At 36.9% G+C, this 7,427-nt stretch overlaps 1 pseudogene; it reads left to right on the top strand.

The window, feature by feature from the left end:
* Positions 1-1,019: 1,019 nt before the first annotated feature.
* On the top strand, positions 1,020-1,893 carry LOC150037464 (uncharacterized; annotated as a pseudogene).
* Positions 1,894-7,427: the final 5,534 nt, after the last annotated feature.

Below are 7,427 nucleotides of genomic sequence, written 5' to 3'. Positions count from 1 at the left end.
TATAGATGATAGAAAAAGCACTGGAGGATATGTGTTCTACATGGGGAATACAACATTCACATGGCTCTAAAAAAAGCAGCCAATCGTAACTTTGTCAACATGTGAGGGAGAATATGTGGCAGCATCTTGGTGTGTGTGTCACACAATTTGGCTAAGAAACTTACTATGTGAGTTAAATCTACAACAATATGAGGCAACCGAAATATGAGTTGAAAATAAATCAACCATTGATTTGGCAAAAAATCTGGTCCATCATGAAAAGAGTAAGCACATTGACGCCCAGTTTCATTTTATTAGAGAACATGTAAAGAATAGAGAAGTGAAAATGATTCAGGTTTCAAGTCATGACCAAGTAGCTGATTTTTACAAAGCCTCCATCAAGAGTTTTGTTTGAAAATTTAAAAAGATGATTGGAATGAAGGATTTGAAAGAATTGAGTTTAAGGGAGGAATTTGTTAAGCATTAAACTCAAATTGTCAGGGTTTTGGGCGGTTTAGAAGGTCAAACGATGTCCAAATTAAATGTGTGACCTATGGATCTTAATGTCTCAGATGTGTACTTTCTGATGGTTCAAGTCTTAAGTTGTTTGGTGTTTTCTATGGAAAGTTATGGCAATTTGAGTAACAAAGGGTCAAGAATTACTGCAGCTTTTGAAATTATGTCTTAGTTATTGTAATTTCTTTCATTTGCTTTTATTAGTGATTTATTCAAGGAATTTAGAGAGACACTTTGTAAGACAATATATAGTGGTATTGTAATCTTTACCAAGGCAAGGTTGAGAATGAAATCAATAGAAGATTGAGTATTAGTGTCTATACTTTATTCTCTCTCTTCAATAAGAAGCTCCACCACGTAAATAATTTTTTTTTTCAGTTTGTGGAAACAATTCAAATAAAAGGGAGGCATCAAGTTCAAAGAAGCAAAGAAAAAACGGTCCAATTGATGCATATATTACACCAAACGTGAAAACCGTGGTTCTAAATCGAAAGATGACATAGTAAAGGGAAAAAACAACAACGATGAATGAAGCATACAAAAAGAAGACAAGAGAGCACACCATCCAAAGAATTGCTCGATGGTTTTGTGATGATGGAGAACCTCTAAATGTTTGTCCTTATGAATGTTTTGCCCTTATGATTGAGGCGATAGAGCAATTCGGTTCTAGAATGAAACCACCATCTTATCATGGAATAAGAGTGTCGTATTTGAAAAAGAAATTAGAAGTTACACATGAGTTGATGAAGATTCATAAAGCAGAGTGGATCAAGATTGGATGCACTATTATGGTTGATGGATAGACAAATAGAAGAAATATGACATTAATTTATTTTTTAGTTAGTCCAAAAGGCACCATGTTTGTTGAGTCTATCGATGCTTCTTCGTATGTGAATGATTGGAAGAAAATGTTTGACTTACTCAATAATTTTATAGAGCATGTTGAGAAGCCAATGTTGTATAGGTTGTCACGGATATTGTCTCATCAAATGTTAAGACAGGTAAGAATGCAAAGTACTAGCTCTTTTTGAAATTTTTAGTCTTACAGTTACTCTTATCGTCATATACATTTAAGAGGCCTAAATACATTCTTATTTGACTTTGTTAATAGAGGAGATTATTTGAAGCAAAATGACCACAATTAGTTTGGTTTCCATGTGTGTCATTCATTGCTTAGACTTGATGTTAGAGGATATATACAAGATCCCACATATTCTCAAAACCATGAAAAGGGACATGGAGATTAGTAATTTCATTTATGTTCATCGTGGAATGTTAAACATGATGAGATAGTTTACTAATCAAAAGGTGTTGGCTTGACTAGCCGAGACTCGCTTTGTTAGAGTCTTACACCTTGCATCATGTTATCAAGTGTACATCGTCAAACGAACAACTTGAGAAAGATGTTTACTTTAGATGAATAGAACAACAGCAAATGGAGCTAGAAGTAACAAGGAAAACAAGTTGTTCAAACTTTTTTGTTGTCTCAGTTTGAATGGAATCAATTAGTTTTTGTATTCCAATAATTTAATTCAAAGATACATAGCCTTCTTATATAGAAGAAAGGCTCAATATATAAAAGGAAGTGTTGTGAAAGATAATTTTCTTTCCATGACATGGAAGATTTAGAGTCTATTATCCTACAAGTTCTCAACAATTAATCCCAAGTATAAACTTAATAAAGGGTTTTTCTTGGTGAGGACCAAGGTCGAACATGAGGATTTTTTTTATTCAACTAACTTATGTATGACCTATAAATTTGTTCCTAATAGTTCTAACGAGTTCAAATATCATGTATTCAAAATGATTAAAATGCATAAACTGTGAGATGAAAGATGAATGATGGTAAGCTATGCAGTAGTGGATGAAAGAGTGAAAAGATGTGAGTAAAATGCAATAAATGAAACAGGGTTAGGATAAACAATCACCATTTCTTTAAACTTTCACTTAGATCTTGATCCGTATTCTTAACCCCACATGAAGTCACACCTCATGGTAGATGAGCCACATAAATCATATCTCTATGATGCATACTTGAAGGTTATTTGAACGTAAGGTTGTTTTTATCTCTAAAGGTACTTCTTACTTTGTTTAGTGAGATCTATAGTTACTTAATGTCTCAAGCAGTTAACTACTGCTACTTGCTTTTATTATCTAAATAAAAAAAAGCATAAATATTAAATCTTAACCTGAGCTATGTGCACTGGAAAGATGATATGTTCAACCCAACGCTTAAGAGATTTAGTTACTTGAAATGGATATGAACATGAAAGTGGAAATAAAGAAGATGATAAAGTTCATTAAATATATAAAGATCATGGGATTGTTGCAATATAATGAGTTCAAGATAATAGTTTGAAGTATAAACATAAGCTCAAGCATACAAATCAAGACTTTAACGGCTTTTTTACACTTTCTTTACAAATTTGTTATGTAACTACTTGTAACAGCTCAAAGTATAAATATGCATCATTTACATTTAGCAGAGTAATCTTACATAAACTTATAAGGAAGCTACAACATCTGTAAAGAAAGTGACTTAGCTCTTGAATAATAATAGTTTTTCTCCTTCCCGTGGATGTAGGCACTCTATTGCTGAATCACGTACATCTCCATGTGGCTCTTCTTTCCTTCTTTCTCTTTATCACATTGCTTGTTTGATGCTTAATTTTATGAAGTGGATTTATGAGTGATATGCGATGGTGAAATTGTGTTTTGCACTCAAATTTCCTCAGCGGAATCGAAGTGTAAATTCCACTGAGTTTCCTGGTAAGTCCAGGGTCGAACTCAAGGACTTGTGAAAACAGGTTGCGTTGGTAATTTTTACGAAAACCTTGCGGTAAACAAACAAATAAATAAACTGTTGGGATTGTTTTTTGCGTTAATGAAAAATAATCAAATGCGGCGGAGCTTAAAAAGAGTTGATAAACGGGAAATGCGATGAGTATGCGGTGAACGGGTTGAGAAAAGTTTCGGCTAACATTTTCTAGGACGCGTTCAAGCTATGCGATCATGCAACATGCATATAACAGTAAACCACCTCTCAGTGCGAATGCCACGGTTTCTAAGGCTAGAATGCATGCGATATATGCGCTAAATCTATAGGACTTACATATAAGCCTCTATTCTTATTATGCGATGACAGAATGACTCACACACAAAAGATAATCTATTTTTACACTATTTTTCTACTCGTGCTCAAAAGATAATCTCGCTCTCGTGAGGGTCGGCCTGCTCTCTGCTTCCTCGCCTCAAGGTTCTCTTTCGAGTTGCTCTGAGCGATCTCTGGCATCACCACTCTTCTCTTGCTCCACCTTAAAATGAAAGGGAAACTATGCACAAAGACGAGCTGATTAACCGATCAACGAGCTGATTAACCAATCAACCCCTTTTCTGAAGGATGCCTTTAGTATTTATAGAACATCCAAGGTCAACGGCGGCTTCTCTCTCATGATTGATTAGATGAGACGGGTTTAATTCCCCTGACTGATGCGCCGAATATTTGTCACCGAAAAGCTGAATGTACTTGTTATCGTTAATCGACTGTCAACTTAATTTGGATTCGACTGTCATCAGCTTTATATCCCATCACGATTAATTAGCCTTTCACCTAGATGCGCCCATCATGTTGAGATGACCAAGTTGCGGCAATCCTTCTCGGGCGAATATTTGCGAACACGATCACCGCAAAGCCGCGATAATGCTGCACTCGACCAATGATTTTCTATGATCGAAATTTCCGCCTCGCATCAATGCATGTTCTGCATAAAAATACAAAAATCAACTGCTCCTTTGCGACGAACGCATGCAACCACAATATTATGAAAATGATGCTTAATGGATGCAATTTAACATGTTTTATCAATGCAAACCAACATTGTTTAAGAACATAACACTATGATAACGTGCATTTCTGCCCATTATCACACCCCCAAATTTAAACAATGCTTGTTCTCAAGCATAAGCTGAAGATTTCTTTTAGCATAAGATTGCAATGTTCTTTTTCCTAGATTTCTCAAGGATACTTCGTTCAATTCCTATATACCAAAGTTTCCTTAAGTCTCGTTTAAGCCTCCTCTCAAAATATTTCTAAGACCTAGGGAACGCAAGCTTATCCTTCAAAAAGACTTTACTAACTTCCAGAACATTGCATAATTTATTTCAAAAAGAGAATTTTCCACCAGGGTGACAAATAATTTTATCCTTGCATATTTCTTGATATTGTTATTTTTTCTGACCTTGCGCTGATCCGAGTGTCTTGCCTTCATTTTGGCTTGCCCCCACGTGTGTCATGTAGACATCCAACTACGTGTAATGCACTCTTTCTCAGACTAAACTCATACCTACTTGGTAGTGGTGTCGCGGTCATTTATTTATGTGTTGATCCTGGTGGCTTACTTTCGTTTTGGCTTGCCCCCACATGTGTCATGCGGATATCCAACTAAGGGTAAGTGCCTTTCACAACTTAACTCTTATCAACATGGGTTTCCCATTGTGTTGACAGTAGAGTTGTTATTTTCAAAAAAATTATTTTATTTTTATTTTTTTATTATTTTTTTTTTGTAGAAATAGCAAGATCGAAAATAAATATCTCACCCCCAAATTTAAAATGCGGTAATGTCCTCATTGCCAAAAGATTGAAATGAGTCATGCGATGTTCTTGGAAAGCTTTGTAAAAAGGTTTGAAAGAAAGCTAGCAAACCCCTAACTTCTAGAAATATTTTATGAGGTGACTATTTTAAAGTTAAGTTAACTCTAGTATATATGAAAGAATTAGAAGCATATTTTTCATCATTGAAATCATAATTGGCAGAGAAACAGTATGCGGCGATTTACTAAATTTATCTATGTCAAATGATTTCGGTAATCAAAGAGGATACGGTGATAAAACTTTTAAAAACTAACATGCGATGAAAATTCAGAATAGTAGAGAAAAGTTGAAGATTCCATGCTTACCAAAACTTGCGTCCCTGATGGATTGGGAACGTCTGATAATGCAGGGACCACCTACTTCCTTCTTTATTCAAAGTTCTTTAGTTCGATGGAGTCGACTCGGCTATGCCAGCCTTCTCCACGATATGCCTTTACTCGCTGCCCATTAACTTTGAATATGTTGGTTCCATCATCATTTGATAATTCAACCACGCCATGCAGAAATACTTGTCTAACTATGAATTGTCTGAACTAATGTGACTTTAGTTTTCCCGGGAAGAGCCGCAGGCGTGAATTGAAGAGTAAGACCCTCTGCCTGACTTGGAGGTTTTTGCTGCATATGTGTTTGTCATGCCAACGCTCGGTGCGTTCTTTATAAATCTTCGCGTTTTCATATGCGTTCATCCTCCATTCTTCTAGCTCGACCAGTTGCATTTTTCGCGCTTCTCCTGCCTTCTTCAAATCAAAGTTCAGCTTCTTTACCGCCCACACTGCCTTATATTCCAGCTCCAGAGGGAAAAGACATGCCTTACCAAATACCAATGCATATGGGGACATACTTATTGGTGCTTTAAATTCAGTCCGGTATATCCATAACGCATCGTCAAGCTATGTTGCCCAATCTGTTCGTGAAGGCCTTACTACCTTTTCAAGTATCAGCTTAATTTCTCTATTGAACACCTCAGCCTGACCATTCGTCTGCGGATGGTATGCGATGGCCACTTTGTGGAGAATGTTGTATTTGTATAGCAGCTCCTTGATATTATGGTTGACAAAGTGGGACCCTTCATCAATTATGATGGCACGGGGGGTGTCAAAATGAGTGAAAATATGTTTCTTTAGGAATTGGGAGACGACCGCCGCATCGCTTGTGGCATATGCTATTGCCTCTACCCACTTGGATATATAATCGACGACTAATAAAATATAATTTTTACCATTCAAAGGAAGGAATGGTCCCATGAAATCAATCTCCCATACGTCGAACAATTCAAGCTCCAAGATGGTGTTCATTGGTATTGCATGTTTCCATGAAATGTTACCTGTGCGTTGGCACCGATCACACTTCATAGTGTAGTCAGCTGCATCCTTGAATAATGTAGGCCAAAAGAATACACTCTGTAAAACTTTAGCTATGGTGCACTGCCCTCCAATGTGCCCACCATATGGTGAGTCGTGGCATTGTGATAATATGCGTTGTTGAGCAGCATTTGGTACGCATAATCGAAAAATCTGGTCTACCCCTCTTTTATATAGATTTGGCTCATCCCAATAATAATGTCTGCATTCATGTTTGAGCTTCTTCTGTTGGTGGTAGGTGTAATCTTCAGGGAATTGCTCGCAAACCAGATAATTGACTATGTCTGCATACCAGGGCAATTCTTCAATATGGAACAGCTGCTCATCCGAGAATACCGCACTCACCTCAGACTCTTTGTGGTCGACCTCAGGATTTTCCAGTCTAGACAAGTGATCTGCAACTTGGTTCTCTGTCCCCTTCCGGACAATTATTTCTATGACAAATTCTTGAAGGAGGAGAACCCATCAGATCATCCTCGGCTTTGCGTCCTTCTTTGTCATTAAGTACTTTATTGCCAAATGATCAGTATGGATGAGTACCTTTGTCCCCAGAATATATGCTCAAAATTTTTCCAAAGCAAAAATTACCGCCAGAAGCTCTTTCTCTATGGTGGTATAATTTGTCTGCAAGATTTAATGTTTTATTTGCATATGCAATAGGGTGCAAGATTGTTTTTCTCTTTTGTACCAGAGCTACTCCCATCGCATACCTGCTTGCATCGCACATAATTTCAAAAGAAAGTGTCCAATCGGGTGCAGTTAGTATGGGTGCGGTAATCAACACATTCTTCAAAACTTGAAATGCGTTGAGGCAGTTGTTGTCAAACTCAAATTTTCTGTCAGCCGCTAACAACGCACTCGGTGGTTGTGCTATTTTTGAAAAATCTTGGACAAAGTGTCTGTAGAATCCAACGTGCCCC

The sequence above is a fragment of the Benincasa hispida genome, chromosome 3, assembly GCF_027475165.1.
Source record: "Benincasa hispida cultivar pf3 chromosome 3, pf3_genome.v1.1, whole genome shotgun sequence".
NCBI classification, from domain to species: domain Eukaryota; kingdom Viridiplantae; phylum Streptophyta; class Magnoliopsida; order Cucurbitales; family Cucurbitaceae; genus Benincasa; species Benincasa hispida.
The sequence above is the reverse complement of the archived record's forward strand: the minus strand, read 5'-3'. Positions and strand labels throughout refer to the sequence as shown.